Source organism: Cuculus canorus, chromosome 3 (assembly GCF_017976375.1).
Source record: "Cuculus canorus isolate bCucCan1 chromosome 3, bCucCan1.pri, whole genome shotgun sequence".
NCBI classification, from domain to species: Eukaryota; Metazoa; Chordata; class Aves; order Cuculiformes; family Cuculidae; genus Cuculus; species Cuculus canorus.
The window spans coordinates 120,845,450-120,862,284 of NC_071403.1; the positions used below are offsets into that span (position 1 = coordinate 120,845,450).

Sequence of the window (16,835 nt, forward strand, 5' to 3'; positions counted from 1 at the left end):
TTTGCTTATGGCTTATACTGTGTTTGTGTGAGATCTGTGATCCCACCTAATCTTGGGAATAAAGCTGATCACAGAATGGTTTGAAATTGTATGAAACTAATGTATGGCAACAATTAATACACGTTATAACTGCTATTTACATGTGATGAGTCCCGGGATCCGCTGGAGCTTTAAGCTGCAAGTTCCTAGGTCTTTCTCTATAATGAGCCCTTTCAGCAATCGGGAGGGTTTTTTAAGTTTCAAGTGAAGTTCTTGAAACTTAAGACTACATTGGGTAGAATAAAAAACGTCTGTAAACTGAGAAAATCCAGAGTAGGGCAGACCGCATATATTTATGTGTGTGTGTATAATATATTTATATTTTATATATATTTATACATATATACACAGTACTAGTATATTATATGTATAAAGTATTTTCAACTGTCATATAAATAAAGCTCTGCTGCTTGCCTGCAGGCAGGTGCTTTCCTTCAGCTTTGCACTTAATCCAGCAACTGTTCGGTGGCTTCCTGGATCACAGCAAACGCTTTGGGGTCCCTTCCAGCTCCGGGAGTTTCTCTCTGCTCCTGTCTCCAAAGCCTGGCAGTGTATCCCTGTCTCTGCGCTCTCCTGGCATCTTTGTGCTGGGATTTCTTTGCTTGTTATGCTTCTCGGTCTGTCCCAAACATGCCCGGTGGCTCCTGGGGAGGGGACGACCTTCTCTCCACAGGTTTCCTACTGTTTAAACATGCTGCTCTGGACGGAGAGTTGTAATTCTTATTCTAGCTCGAACTACTACATAAAAACATTTTCTCTTTGTTAAAGACCCCCTTAATTTATGCAAACTGATGGCTGCAGCTTTGCTCTTCCTTTACCGATAAGGTGGTGAAGAGTCTGTGCTTTTCCATCCCACCGAGGCCGAGTCGAGCTTTAGGTCAAAACACACATTTTGAGCAGATGCAACCTGCAGCCCTGTGGTCTTTGCACTTAAATCAAAGCGGGGCACTTACTTGGGGAATGACCGTGACCCGGGGTTAACCCTGCGTGGGGCGTAGGAGCATGGATGATTTCCTGACAAAAGGAAGAATGGGAACGGAGCGGCAGATAAACAGCTTTTCTAACCTTTCCCCTCAGAGCCCAAGACAGCACTTTATTTCTGAGGAAGTGAAAGTATCTTTAATAGCTCATTGCTTTGACCTCTGACATTCGGATGCCGGAAATCCTAAATCAGGGAGCTTTTTACATGCTCCGGACTTCTGATAGGGGGCTTTGCACATTTGTCATCTTAGAAGTGCACATGCTTGTTGAGCTCTACGTTCTATTAAATGTTCACTTTAGATGTAGGGGTTCATGTGGGTGTGCATCCAGTACTAGGAAAAAAAAAGCTATATTTTTAATTGAAGCTGACTGTAGATGTAAATTTATGGCTTACTACCTGGATTTTTCTCATATTACTCATGTTAATGGACTACACAGTTCTCATTATTTAATGATTTCTCAAAATTCATGTCCATTTTGCCATCCATAATACATGTATGAGGCTAAACTGTTAGACGTTAATTTTATGCCTGCAGTAAAACTGGCACATTGCGTATATCTTTCATAGTAAACGTTTGTAAGAAGACCTTATACTTGTTGATGAAGTCCAGGTTTGAGCTTCTGAATTAAAAAATAAGGTTCCAGTGCGATTACTTTTGATATCTCAGAGGTTTATAGTTCCAGCTTCCTATTTCAAAGTTGATCTGAACTCTATTAAATCAGGGCTTGGCTTGGACAGATTTATACGATCAGTGCTTCGAACCACTATATACTTCATGAGGACCAGCTGCCAGAGCAGATGACTGCGCTAACAAGTCAAATTCTTGAAAAGCAGACTTTTTAAAGTCTGCATCGCATTTAATAATTGATTTTCGTGTGTGTGTGTTTTTAACAATGTGTACACTGCTTTATATTAAGTTCAGTTCTGCTAAAAGCCTCTACCAGTGTGCAGAAGGAAACGAGCATCTCCAGAGGATGATTCACATCATCCTACAATTAGTTTCTGAGATAGATGAGGTCAGTCTCTTGAGGAATTTATTTCCTCAGCTGACTAATAAAGGGATCTTTTGGCAGCTTGCTGGAGTTTGAATATCTAGGAGATAAGCATACAAGTTGAGAGAGAAATTCCATCCATTTTTTTTGGAATGCTAGCATGAGTTTGGATTTTATTTGCGTATATTTTAATGATAATAAATATTTTATTTACACATTGAGCAATATAAAACCACAACCCCCCACCCTAGAATGAGGACGTTCAGTACATTTTTTGAGACTAATCATAGAATCATTAAGGTTGGAGAAGATCTCCAAGATCATCCAGTCTGTCAGCCCAGCCACCATGCCTACTGAACCGTATCCCAAAGTGTCATATCTCCAAGCTTTTTCATCACCTGCAGGGAAGAGGTATTCAGAAATGAATTTGAAGAGCACAATGCACTGAAGTTGTAATTTGAAATCATATTCACTATTGACTGAGAGTATTTGCTTAGTGACTCACCTAACTAGGTGAACTCGATGATCTTTAAGGCCCCTTCCAACACAAACTATTCTATATGTATTTATAGGTGCATTAGTGTTGCCCTAAAACTGTATTTATTTGTGTGTGCTCAGACTAGAGGTTCCGTTTGAGGCTTTATTGTTCCCTGTGGTTATTTACAAGTAGTAGATGTCTACTACAAGAAAGAGTGCCTACAAAAGAGGCTCAGTAGGGAATACACAAAACATGGCAAGCTTTTAAATTACTTACCATATGAAGTGGAATGAGGCCTCTTTTAGTTTGTTCTTTCATCATATCCAATACGAGGTTTTATAATAGTGTATTAATATGGTTATAACAAAGAGAAATAGAATAGGAATTTATCTTGGTAATTAAACTACCGTTGAGAGGTTTGGCATCAAAATACCTCAAGTCTTGCACCTACAGGGATGTAAAAGAATCTAGAAATTGTTTCATGCAATATTAAAGAAAGGGAAAGTCTCTCTTGACCATCTCTGTGCAGAATTTGTTGTGTTAAGCTGGATCTTAGGAAAGCCTAGTATTATTAGACAGATATTAAAAACTAAAGATCACATTGTATCTTCTCTTAATAGGACCCCGTGTTGATGCTTCAGACGTCATCTTCAAAGGCTAATAGACAATATGATCATGATGTACTAAGTAAATTGAAATTCCCTTGTGCTAGGAATAATGGTAATAATAATTCTGATAATAACTGGGGATTTATTATCGGGATGAGCTACCAGCACTCTCTAGGAATCCTGAATATGGTAGTGGTCTTACTGACACCTGCTTTCACAGAATCTGGTTATTCAGTTCAGCACTAATTAATAATTAATTAATTGATCTGAACTTCAGTCCTTTACATTTTGTAAACGTAAGGATATCAAATGGCATTTGGGAAGATTAGATTTATTTTTACAGAGTGAAAGACGTTTTAGCAGTAGCACAGAGGATCTAGAAAGGGAATATGAAAAATTACACACCAAAATCTGCTTGTGAACAGCGGAGCCCCAAAGCCCCTTCGTTGCTGGTCAGTAGCCTTATCTCTCAGTGAAGGACTGGCTGCTCAGAGGGAAGGTCGCAGCCCATCACAACTGCTTTCTGCTGTGTCCTTTAGAAGTTTTATCTGCTAGAATTCTTAATTAAGTGTGATAAGTCATGGTGGAGAGTGTCATGAAAGATAGAATTCACGTTATTGGAGTTGTGGTGTGCTCCCTGTCAGCTGATGTCTGTCTGTCTGTTAGATGATGAACTCTGATCTCTTCAGTTGATGTCAAAGTCAAACCCACTCAGATGGCTTTTTTTGGCTGGTGTCAACTTAAAGGAACTTTAGTTGCCCAAAATCATGTTGTACATGCTATCTGTTGGGATTTTTTTATCACTTTTATCTGCCTATGGGAGAGTCTAATTTCATACGATTTATGCTGCTACCTAATACTTATTAACATTCCATTCTAAGAGCATGATTTGGGTCTCGTGTTACCCCTATCCATACATGAGCACTTTGTGTACACACATAGGAACAAACAGGAAAACAGAATTATCCATTGGAAATAAATCGTCTCTTACACGGATAATATAATTAGTCCTTTGATCTCAACTGAAGCACAGAACACAGCTCAGGAAGTGAAAAATGTGTTCTGGAATATGTAGATCACTTTAAACTGCAGCAGTAATTCATAGGTAGAACACTTGGAGCGAGATGCTGAGATTCAGCAGTATGTCAAGTCCTGAGAAAGTCTATAGTAAATCCGTCCTGTGGAGTAAATTGCTTTTTATAGTAGGAACTTTATTTAAGGATTGGCTGGTCATTTGCCACAACTGGGAGAAGGAATGATGAAAATACCAAGATGAGCATAAGAATAGGTTTACTGATATAAAATGCTAAGTATTTAATCCTGATCAGCATGAGTTTTATGTTTTTAAAGGTCTGTATGTTTTCTGGATCAACATGGTGTGCTTTCTTTGCTTCCTAGCATTATTCCTGCAGCTGCTAACCGGTTTATTGCAGTTTAAAATGCGAGGAGGAAGGAAAACTCACTTTCACTTGCCCATCCATGGAAAAAGACGATGATGGGAGAGGGAAGCAGGAAAAATGGGATTGAAACAAACAAGGACAGAACTTTCTTAGAATCATAGAACAGTTTGGTTTGGAAGAGACCCCAAAGCCCATCCAGTTCCACCCCTGCCATGGGCAGGGACACCTCCCACTGGCCCAGGCTGCTCCAAGCCCCATCCAACCTGGCCTGGAACCCCTCCAGGGATGGGGCAGCCACAGCTTCCCTGGGCAGCCTGGGCCAGGGACTCCCCACCCTCAGTGTGAAGAAATCCTCCTTAAATCTAGCCCGAATTCTGCCCCTCTCCGGTTTATCCCCACTGCCCCCTGTCCTATCACCACAAGCCTTTGCGAGCAGTCCCTCCGCAGCTTTCTTGTACCCCTTCAGTACTGGGTTCTTTACAGCCTGCTTCTACAGGGGTTTCTTTTTTTGATCCAAATCCCGTTCGTTATTCATTCCCAAACCACATTAGGCATTTCAATATGTGTAACCTCTGAGCTGTTCTGAAGTTGTGCAGTTCCAGGGTCGTTCCCTGCCTTTTTCAACTGTTTGACCTGAAACCTTTATATACCTGACTCTAGAATTTCGGATATTACTTTTAAAAGAGAAAGAATGGAAACCAGCTCGTTTGTAAATAAAAATTGCCCACTGATATAAACAGTGTGAAGCGCAGTTCTCTCTTGATCCCAAAGTTATACACAACTGTCGCTTATGCCACCTTAGTAACAGGAAAAGCCCTTGTTTTACGACTCTTGTTTTAAAACAGTAATAAAGTTTCCTGTGCGGGACATTAATTAGTGGGGTTATCAAAATAAGACAAACTAATATAATTTGTGATTGTACAAAATAAAGGAAGTTGAGGGTACCGCAGGGACCTAATGAATCACAGGATGGAAACAATCTTCTGGCTAACTAAACATTCAGACTTTGTACCGAGTCGCGGGGTGTATATAGAGCCCAGCAAACCGGAACACGCGCTGTGTTTACATGAATGGGATAAAGGAGTTCACAAAAACCATCTGGGAAAAATCCTTCCACTAGTCATTCTCTTCCGACTGTTGGGTAAATGAAACTTACCCAACACGAACACGGGGCACACCTGCCCTGCAGAAATCAAACTAGAAAAATAAGTCTATGGCAGCAAACCTTTCTGGGTAGCAGCAATGTGTTTGTTAGTGTCGCTTCTCTGGGATGGGAGAGGAGAGGCTTTCTCTCTAGCAAGTGCTTTTCACTTTTTCCCTGTGTATTTATACAATCGAACTGTGGTCACCGTTTAGATTATGCCGTTGCACTGGTAGCAGTAAAATTTTTCTTTAATTGAAATTGCATCTTCAATATTAATTTTGGCAGTTTGTAGCGTTTGGGTCTTTTGAAAGATGTTTATGCAATTCTGAAAGGGAAGGTTGTTGTTTTGAAAAGCTTTTTTGTTCAGTTTACAGTGTACTTGGACTTGATAGTCATGAGCCTTTTCCAACCTTAATGATTCTCTGATCTTATCATAAAGTAGGTTTTGTCATTCTAAGTGCATTTTCTTTTCCTAATACAATGAAAAAAAAATTGAATTGACTGAACTCATTCACTGCTGTTCTGTGGAGATCAGATGCTGTGTCTCGTGTAGCAAAGGAGCTCAGTGACGATGTCTCTGCCATTTACAGGTGGAGAGAAGGTTTAGAAAGGTCCACGTCAGACACAAGAAACTATTTTCTCAATTTCTTGTTAAAAATATCTTTTTTTTTTCTTTTCTAATATTTCTTGATTGGCAAGCCCTTGACTTTATATGACTTAGGCAAATGGTCAGCATTTCATCTTTAATATATCAGTATGAAAATGTATTTTAAGGAGACATCTAATGGAAATTTTAAATTACAAACAATGAAGCCTTTTGTTTGACTTTTAATGAAGTCTTACTTTTTCTTCACCGGTAATTTATATGAAAACTTTTGTCCTGAGTTTTCTGCTCTAATGTTACCTGCTGCTTGTTCACCGCATTCAGACATATTTATTCTAAAGGATAGAATCTACTGCAGGAGATCGTTCAGGAGTCCTAATCAGGGATTCTGGGCTTCCTTTGTGCTTCCCCTTAAGAGGAGAAAGGACTGACTCGGTCAGAAGTTTTCTTTCGCACGGATCTTTCTGCAGAGTCAGCACATGCTATGAGACAGAGCTGCTGGTTTTCACCTGGGGAAGCAGAGATGCTGCTCAGCATCCAGTGTTGATGGGCTTCACTGGTGTAAAAAGCGGGAAGATGTGATACTGTTATTAAGAACTCTTAAAAAAAACAAGAATAATTATGCCCACATAATAGTAGCAGTGTGTTCAATAGTTAAGAAAAATATCTGAACTATTTACTGGATTGAATGGAAAAAGCAATGTGATCAAGGATTAAAGGTTTTCTTGTAGTACCTATAAAATGTAAGGAATGATGGTACTGCAGGCAGCTATAATCCCAAGAGCTCCTCATTTTCTGTTTCATCTTTTGGCCTTTAATAGCAGTGACATGGAGTTATGTCTGGTTCGCACGTGTGCGTATGTATGTGTCTATAGGTACAGGTCTGATTTTTCTCCACCCTTAACACATCAGATTCCTGTTTAGGCTGTTGAGTAAGAGGAATTAAATATCTATTAAATTTCACTCATGGGGGCTTTGGAATCTGTCATTCTTAAATATGTCTGTACTCAGTTATCTTGGCTTCTGGGTCTTTTGTGAATAAACTGATAAGCTGATCCTAGCCTGAGTTTCCAAACTACAAATACATAGGATCATACACTCATTAAGGTTGGAAAAGACGCACAAACTCATCCCGTCCAGCTGTCAGCCCAACACCACCGTGCCTACTAAACCATGTTCCCAAAGGTGACATCTACACATTATTTGAACCCCTCCAGAGATGGTGACTCTACTGCTTCCTTGGGCAGCCTCTGCCAGGGCTTCACAGCTCTGTCAGTAAAGACATTTATCCTACTATCCACTGTAAACCGCCCCTGATGCAGCTTGAGGCCGTTTCCTGTTGTCCTGTCACTTATAACTTGGGAGAGGAGACCATCCCTCACCTCAGTACAACCTCAACCTCCTCTCAGGTAGTTGTATAGAGGGTGATAAAGCCTCAGCCTCCTCTTCTCCAGACTAAACATCCTCTATTGAACTTTTCTGTGTGCTGTTAGGAGTGCAGCATAGATTAATAGCTCTTGAAATCTTGATGAGCTGAGACATTCAGAGTACAGATGCGCGGTGTCTAGGGTGTGTTGACTGCTTATGTTGGTCTCACATATTATTCTGGAGACCTTTGAGATTTTCACTGATTAGCTCTTAAGGAAAGAACAAATGAAAAAGTTAAAAAATTGAAGGATAATCATTAGATTTTTGTTGCATAGTATGATGCAGTCCAGTAAATCGGTATTTTGTGAATGATTTTATGCTCTAGTCCCCTTTATTAAAAGTGTTTTTGACTGAAGAGTATTTTGCCAAGACTATTTTTGACATAGGCTAAAACTCAAATCATTTAGCTGGACTGAAATGAAGAATCTTTCTATCTGTGAGAAATCATAATTACATCCCAAGCTTCAAAAGTCAAATGAAAACCTGATATTAAGGATTTCTTTATTTGACTTGTTTGTATGATGTACGTTGAACATTATAAGTGCATGAATCAGCGTATAAAGTCTGTATCTGCGAGCAAAGACTCATCTAGTGGTCTCATTCTGGCAGAAATTAGTAAAATAAATTAAAAGAATCTGATATTTAATCACTGGTGTTCACTATGTGGGTATTTATTTAGGAAGATGGCCCTCAATTTACTTTAAAAAGCATCTCTGTTATCTTTGAAATTGGCTCTAAAATCCATTCAACAATGGGGGTTTAATTGTTTTTGTCTTACTTGCTTTTTTTCTTTCTATCAAATTCTTGTCCAAATACGTTAACTGTCAGTGCCTGGTGGAGGGTAATATTCTTTCTACTTTTTGTCTGAAACCTTGAGCGGATTCATCTGATCCAAATATAAAGACAATCAAACTTATTTCTCTGCCCAAAATAATGATGCCGGGTCAGGTTTTGTGTCAGGAGACATAAATGGGTACTTCTGGGGTGTTAACCTTCATCTCCTAAAGTAGTTATTTAATATCTGGCTGTCCATGTAAAATCTGGACTTCCCAAGTGAAGCGAACAGTATCTCACCTCTATGACCTTTGGTAATAGCTGTATATTTTGTTTCATTTTTCATTGGTTGTGCCAAACAAGCCTGTCAAAGACACAAACTGATTTATGGATATCTGTGGCGAAAGAAGAGTAGTGTTAAATCCTGCATGAGCTTTGACTCATAAACCCTAAAGGTCATCTTGGAGTGTTTAACAGAGCAAATTCATCATAGTTTTTAAATCACCTTATCTGATTTCAAGCAAACCTGATAGTTTCAGAATAACTATTTTAGGAAGATTGGCTTGTTAACAGTGTTACGCAGTTACAAGGAAATGTGGTTACAGCTGGTTCTGGTTTCTTAGCTAATCCACCTGATTGGAAACAACAGGTTTTTGATATTTTTCTATTTCTTACACTGACACCTAGTGTTCAGAGGTCTCGATTTTCTAATACTGCACTTTATTGCTAATAGATAACTGTCAATACCGAAGGTCTTCGCCTTTGTCAGCAGCTTCCGTTTCTGTTCTTCAAAAGAAAGCAAAAACTCAACACGTAGGTGTTACCATAATTCAAAAAAATTTTACTTTGGAAATAGGAATAGAGCACCACTACTGGAAAACTTGGCAAAAGCTCTTTTACTTCTTGAAGCTCTGAAAAATTTGTTTTCTTAATATTAAAGTGCTTTCTTTTTGGCAAATACAGCTCTTTTGTGTCTCGAAGTGTCACTGGCCAACAAAAACAGTGATAACAGCAGAAGCCTTTAGATCAGTATTTATTTAGTTGTGGGGGATGTCAACGCTTTTTATTTCTGTGTTCTTTTATCTTCAAGCCACAAGTTCTACCTGATAGAGGAGTTGGCAGCACAGTCCTTGAGTAGACTGAAAATAACTTGTAGACAAAAATTAGCACAAGCAGCCTTTTATCTCAGACTTGGAAATGGAGTGATCCGAGCATGGACTGTAATCCTGACAAAGACTGCAACTGTCAGGGTAGAAGTTACTCTTAACATTCGTCATACCTGAGGATTTTTTGTATGTTAACTGAAGATATTTCATCATAGAAGATCAATATATTAAGGGTTTTGTGTAGCTGTGTTTGTATGGCTTTAGGCAGCAGTGGCGATTCGCCGAGTGCTCACCTGGATGTTGGTCACTTCTCGAGGAAGCCCTTGATTCTTACCTAATTTCCTAAAAGGCCAGGATGCGGCTGTGAAACCAATTTCTTCACGTAAACTTTATTAGCCGGATCCCACTCTTTAATTCTTCTGCTTTGGGCTGAAGCTGTCCCTCCAGGCACTTCTTTTTTTCCCTTACAGACCCATCGGCTGCACAGGCTGCAGATTCCTGTGCTGTTAAGACCCAAAATTAAAGGAGAAATATCTATGTAAAAGAGCTGTGTGCCTGGCACAAGACTTTTTTTTGTGTGTGAGGTTATGGAATTGGTGGCTTGGTTGGAGAAAGGTATAAAGGAAATAAATTTGAGAAAACGTCAGGAGCTCTGTACTAATTGACACAGGGGTGATGTTCTCAAACAAGTATGTGCTTTACAGCCGGTCTGATTCAGCCGAATTGTTTTCGGCACAGCCGTTACAGTGGACTCTGTGCAGTGGTTGTATCTGTGATTTACATAAAGAGTCCCAAAGTCGCATACCTCTGTGTTCATCCAGTCTTACTTGAAATTCCGACATCTAACCTGCCAGATTAGACTGCCTGTTTTCTTACAACTTGGCTAAATGCGTTGTACTTCTTTGCGTGCGCACGGTGTGTCGGATACAATACTGTGTTATCACCTATCGATAGTTATATTGCAGTCATGGTGTTCTTGGCAAAGAAATACACAGAGACGAGAGAGAAATGGTACTGGAAGGATGTAATTTATTTTATGCTTTTCAATGTGAGGTGAATTTGGACCCAGAATGGTGATTCCTTTCTAGTGGCTGTACGTGCCCTGAGTGTCAGCTTAGCTGTCGACACCCGTGTTTAGTCAGGTGACTCCCGCTTCACAGAGAACTTCCCCATGACAAAAGCCTTGAAGGAATCAAAAAATAAAAGGATAATTGGAACAGCTCTGATGGCAAAAGGAGACGATAACAGTATTGAAACCAGCAGAAAAGTCAGAGAAAATAAAGACATAACTGGAGGCCTGGATTTCTGGCCAGGAAGAGGCACATAGTGTCCATGTACGGATGGTTTTAAGGGAGGGGATTTAAGAAAAGTCAAGTTGGAGCTGATTCAAGACAGAGTTAGAAGAGGGGAAGTCTGTGCGTTAGCTGAAAACTGCATGTTATATGTTTTTTTAGAGGTGAAGAGAAAGAAATAAATGTGAAGAGATTTGGAGAGAGAGGCTGGATTGAGATATGGTTTCTTTAAAAGAGTGTATAGGATATCTGTACACCATGAGCAGAAGTGCTAGAGAGCAAAGGAAAATTAAAGATTAAATAGAAGAATGGAAGAGTGAGTGGGAAGAATAGGATCAGGTGTGTCAGAGTTGGGGGAAAAGGCCAAAGATTTGTGACAAGGTGCTCATGAATGAAAACTAGGTGCAGCTTTGTGGGAACATGTATGTGTATTGTAGCAGAAAAATTATGGAACTCAGGCTGCAACCAAGGAACGGGAAGGCTGAGATTCAGCAAAGAGTAGTTTGAAGAAGTGGAGTAAAGGAAGATGGAAAAAAAAAACCCACCTTGTAGTGAAAGGAATTTGGAAGAGGATCCCATGACCTTCTCTCGAAGTGATCAGTAGCAAGAGAATGGGACTAGTTGCAGTGAGACTGCCTGGTGCACTGGACCTTGCAGCAGGTGTGGTCTGGAGAAAGAGTTTGAGAAATGGCTTTACAAACATTAAGTGCTGATGATAGGGAAGCCATCAAGAAGTAGCAAATGCAGTCTCTTGGTCCCAAATTGAATCTTGGATGAGGCCAGATAAAGTAGGCGGATAATGAGTAAACAGGTGGAACTTGGCCACTGCGAAGGAGAGCACAGGACTAAGAAGAAAGGGAGAGAGGGGTGTTCAGCGTTTTAGTGAAGAATTTATGTTAAAATGTCTTGTGACAAATGCTTCTTCTGTGAACATCACCATGTACATGGAGGTATGAATGCGTGCATCTTTGCACCATCACTTACATGCAAGCGTATATGTGTATTAATAATGAGTACCTGTGTCGTGGCGTGCAGCCTGCTGCCAGCGTATCAGCTTCGGTACACTCACAAGACAACCTAGCAGCCCCTCTCACAATGCTCAGTAACTACAGTTTTATGTAGAAACTAGTTCTTTACTATGCTTTTACATTCTTTGCCATTTCTGTCTTGTATTTTGCCATCATCATCCCAAACTGGGGGGAAAAAATGGATCCCTTTACTGATGAGAAATTAATGTATGAAGATGATGTGGTGGATTTTCCCTGTGTTGTGAAATGAATGAGTGGCAGAGCTGACAAAAGTCGACTAGCTGTAGTTGAGGGGGAAACTGTGCAAAGCCACTTTATATTGATGGTCGGTGTCTCAGCCAATTGACTTTTCATTTGACAATCCAAAGGTGTAATAAGTTTTATTGTAAAAGGAAGAAAAATACATCAAGGCTAATAAATAATGGAGGACCTACTAGGGATATGCATAAATGCGTATCCTGTTCCTATGTATATACAAGCTTAATTGTGTCTCTTTTAATTTTGCTATTTGATTCAACGGGATTGTCAGGTAATCGTCCTATTGGAAGAACAGAAGAGGATAAAATTTCAAATAACTTTGTTAATCTCTGCTGGCTGTTAAAAGAAAAGATTTATTGGTATCAAATTTTATTGCATTCTTAGAATTTAGGGATTGATTGGCTGCTAGTTTAGCTTACTTGTCTCTTCCAGTTAGAAACCAAAACACAACAGAAGAAAGACATCGCATTGAAGCTGACATGCAACAAGTGAGTGAAAGTTCACTTGGCTTTTTCTCTCAGCACCAGGTGCAAAAGTTGGCTAAAACTGCTGTGGCAGGCAGTTATTTTAAAGCAGTTTCTGGTTTAGTGTTTTATCAAGCCCAGGAGTAAAATATTCTGCAACTACTGCAGTTTCACAAAGCTGCTTTTTAAGGTAGAACTCTGAATTGTTTAACTAATTAAAATGGCCCAATACAAACATTAATCATACCTTAACCGTTAATGAGAGGGTTTGCAGGACTTACGGAGGGCTATAGATGATGTTTTAAAATTGTGTATCATTTCTTTATTTAATACACAATATGCTTGAGTTTTCTCAGTATGCCAGAGGTTCTTGATATCTCGAGGAGCGTTTGTGATTTCCTCCATCCCGTCCTCTCGATGCTGGGAGGACGTGTATTAATTGCCGAGGAAGGATGACTCTCACAGTGTCCTGATTAGTGACTCAACTTAATCTGGTAGATTTCTTTGCTTGAATAACGGCTCCGTGACAGCTTTATGCTATGCTTTAAAGTAATACTTCTCTAAACTACAGCTTTCTCAAAGTGGGAAGGTGGTGGTTCAATGATGACATAAGTGCCAGAAGTGTAGGGTTCAAGTGGTTTGTATGTAGAATTGCCAAATAACACGTTTCTGGTTTGTTTTCATTTTATTGCATTGATTCTCCTCCCCAGATGTCTTGGATTTCTGCGGTACCCCCCTTCACCTTCGATTCTTTCTCCTTGTAACTAATGATTTTTATGAGTCATCCCGCTAATACTCTGTTTTTACTCGGCACCTGTTGTCCTGAAAGCACTTTGCAGTAATAACTAGTTAATCCTCGCACTAGTCCTGAATTTCACTGTCATTCCTGTTCGTGTGTGAAAAGTGAGCTTGATGACTTGCTTAAAATTGTGTAATGGTTTTGACACCTGTACGAGGGCTTAGTCTGCCTGTTCCGTGTCTGCGCTACCCGGGCCGATCCTCTGGTCTCTCTACACGCTGAGTTTGTGGCGTGCCAGTTATAAATTGAGCATTTCCTTTTGGTTAATGACACATCTTTACCCTGATTGCTCTGGAATTTCAGTGCTGAACCTTGTAGAACAACTATGCTGGAAGGAACCTCAAGAGGTCATCTGAGCCATGTCTCTGATCCTGAAGTAGTTTTGGCCTTTGTTCAGGAAAGCTTTTAAATATATACATATGAATGGGTAACTATGTGCATATATGTGTGTATATTTCTATATATGCAACTATTTATTGAATCAAGTCCCATTTTTCTGAAGAATTGTGGGTAAGTCCCAATCCAAGTTTGATGTAGGCTACCAGCAAGTGCTTCAAAAGACCTGCACCGAATGTCATGATTGATATTGCAGTGAGTAGTACCGGTGCTACGAAGAAATTTATATTGGGAAAGGCAATGCTCCTAAATCTTGTGTTGGGATTTCTGGAAGTATTGCTTCTTTTTATTTCTTTTTTTTTAGGGCCCTGTAGCAAGAAATCGCTGCCTCAAGTAAGGTAGTGATTTTGCTTCTATACTAATCCCTCAGCTAGTTTGACTGTTCTTGGCCTGTCCACCTGAAAGTTACAACTTGATGGAAACAGAAAGAAATAAAGTGTTCTCTAATATCTCACAAATCATAGCTAAAACTGGAAATCCAGTCTGACACTGAGGTCTTGATTTGTATGGTTTGCCTACGCTTTCTTGTTTCGGCAAAGCAGTGTGTATGTGTTTGAAGGCTGGAGTTTCAGCCAGGATTTTCAGTCTTAACTGTAAATTTCCTTCGTTTAACAGGTTTAAAGGAAGCCTTTCAGATTGCTTCAGTGTAGCGTTTAGGACTTGAGTTTTCTTTGTGTTCGTTTTGGTCCTTTTCCAATATTTATCCATACATTTGAAACGCCTTCAAATCTCTACGTATGGGAGCAGTTACAATAGGAGGTGGTGGCGTTTCTGTTGTATTGCTGTTAGGGTTGATTCAATTCATGCCTCATTTTGAACTCGGTAAAACTCTGCAAGCCTAAAATTCAGGCTCATGCTCAGGCATTACAGAGTTTGTGTCCTGCTCAGAGGTCTCTATAATTGCTGTGTCTGGCTGGAAAACAAGAATTCCATTTCCTGAGAAACGCAGAGGGTTTGACATTTGCTTTACTTTTTCAGTAGAATAAAACTAAAAGCTTTTTTTTTAAAAAAGAAAAATTGTAAAAAAAATCTAGTGAGATGGTGAGGACCCTAACGTAGCCGGTAGCCCAGAGGGCAGGACAGCAGCACTGGAGAGGAAAGACTGATGGTCAAATCTCTGCTTGCTGGAAGAACACAAACTTGAAACTGAGTGTCCCGTGTGCTGGGTGCGTGCCGTAATACAAGGCTCTTGGGTACATCTTCTGATGTCATTATTTTTCTCTATGATCTTAGCCCTAGGCCTGTGAAATACTGCTCAGTGCCTGGATACAAAATGGTTTGTTTCAAGGAGTAAGATTTTTTCCAATGGAAAAATATTTCATTTTAAGGTACTGACCAGTGCTCATGATTAAATGATTGGTTTATGGCACGTGTGCATTCAATCCAAAATAATACTTAATAGTGATTATTTGTAGTTTAAAAATTTAGCTTAATTTTTATAAATCTTTTCATAGAATAATAATATAGTTAGAATTGGAAGGGACCTTAAAGCCCACCCAGTCCCACCCCTGCCATGGGCAGGGACACCTCCCACTGGCCCAGGCTGCTCCAAGCCCCATCCAACCTGGCCTGGAACCCCTCCAGGGATGGGGCAGCCACAGCTTCCCTGGGCAGCCTGGGCCAGGGCCTCACCACCCTCATCATGAAGAAATTAATCCTGATGTCTAGCCTAAGTCTGCCCCTCTCCAGTTTATCCCCATTGCCCCTCGTCCTATCACCATGAGCCTTTGTTAAAAGTCCCTCTCCAGCTTTCCTGTAGCCCTTTCAGGTACTGGGAGGTCGCAAATGCAGGAGAGTGTTGTTCGGACAGATTATATGACCCAGCGTTGCATGTATCCATTGGCAGTCCCATCTAGTGATGGATTTTTTTTTGTCTTGGCTTATGCGATCCTCTAATATTGCCTATAGATAAAAAAAAGTTTCCACATTTAAGGAGAGCTTTCTTCCCGCTCCATTTGTTCTCTATAGTTTTATATTACAACATTTTTTGAAAAGGTTGCAGAAAAAATTTATTCTTAGCTATTTAATTCTGGGCCTGACAGCGTTCTTTCTTTTCCCCCCAAATCAGTGGACTTGTTGCGGTGGCCGGTGTTGCAGTGTGTCCTGCAGCTGTTGGATGTTGTTGTGTGCTGCAATGGTATAAACAACAGAATAAAGATATAACGCCAATCAATAAATAAATTATAAAGGGATTTATTATTTAATTTAACATCTTTGAAGATGTAAGAATTTCAAGTTAAGGACTTCAAATGACATCAAGCAGGCCCTCATTGTGACCTGTTGGTATGACAACAGGAGGTGATTTTGCCTTTCTATCCCTCTGTTGTGAGACCTCATCTGAAGTCCTGTGTCCCGTTCTGGAATCCTCAACGGAAGAAGTAGATGGAGCTATTGGAATGGGTCCAGGAGAGGCTACAAAGATGATCTGAGGGCTGGAGCACCTCTGCTACGAGGACAGGCTGAGAGAGTTGGAGTTGTTCAGTCTGGAGAAGACTCAGAGGAGACCTTATAGCGACCTTCCAGTACCTGAAGGGGCTACAAGAAAGCTGGAGGGGGACTATTCATAAAGGCTTGTGGGGATAGGACGAGGGAGAATGGGAATAAACTGGAGAGGGGAAGATTCAGACTGGACATTAGGAAGAATTTCTTCCCACTGAGGGTGGGGAGGCCCTGGCCCGGGTTGCCCAGGGAAGCTGTGGCTGCCCCATCCCTGGAGGGGTTCCAGGCCAGGTTGGATGGGGCTTGGAGCAGCCTGGGCCAGTGGGAGGTCTCCCTGCCCATGGCAGGGGGTGGGACTGGATGATTTTTAAGGTCCCTTCCAACCCAAACTATTCTATGATTCTATGACTTTGGTCTGATACAACTAAGATATCTAAGCTACTTAAGACCCTTTCATGCAGGACTATGCGTGATTGAAACAGCTTCTCAAAATCCCAGTAGTGCAAGGTTTGCATCTCGCCGTTATGTATTCTATGTATGTAATATATAATAATACATGTATTTGCAGCTATGAAAATGTTGATACACCTGTTTTCGGGAGCAG

General features: G+C 40.3%; 1 protein-coding gene across 15 annotated transcripts in view; it reads left to right on the forward strand.

Annotated features, from left to right (window-relative positions):
• Nucleotides 1-16,835, forward strand: part of SUPT3H (SPT3 homolog, SAGA and STAGA complex component) — a 302,304-nt gene that overhangs the window by 130,164 nt on the left and 155,305 nt on the right. The window lies entirely within an intron of this gene.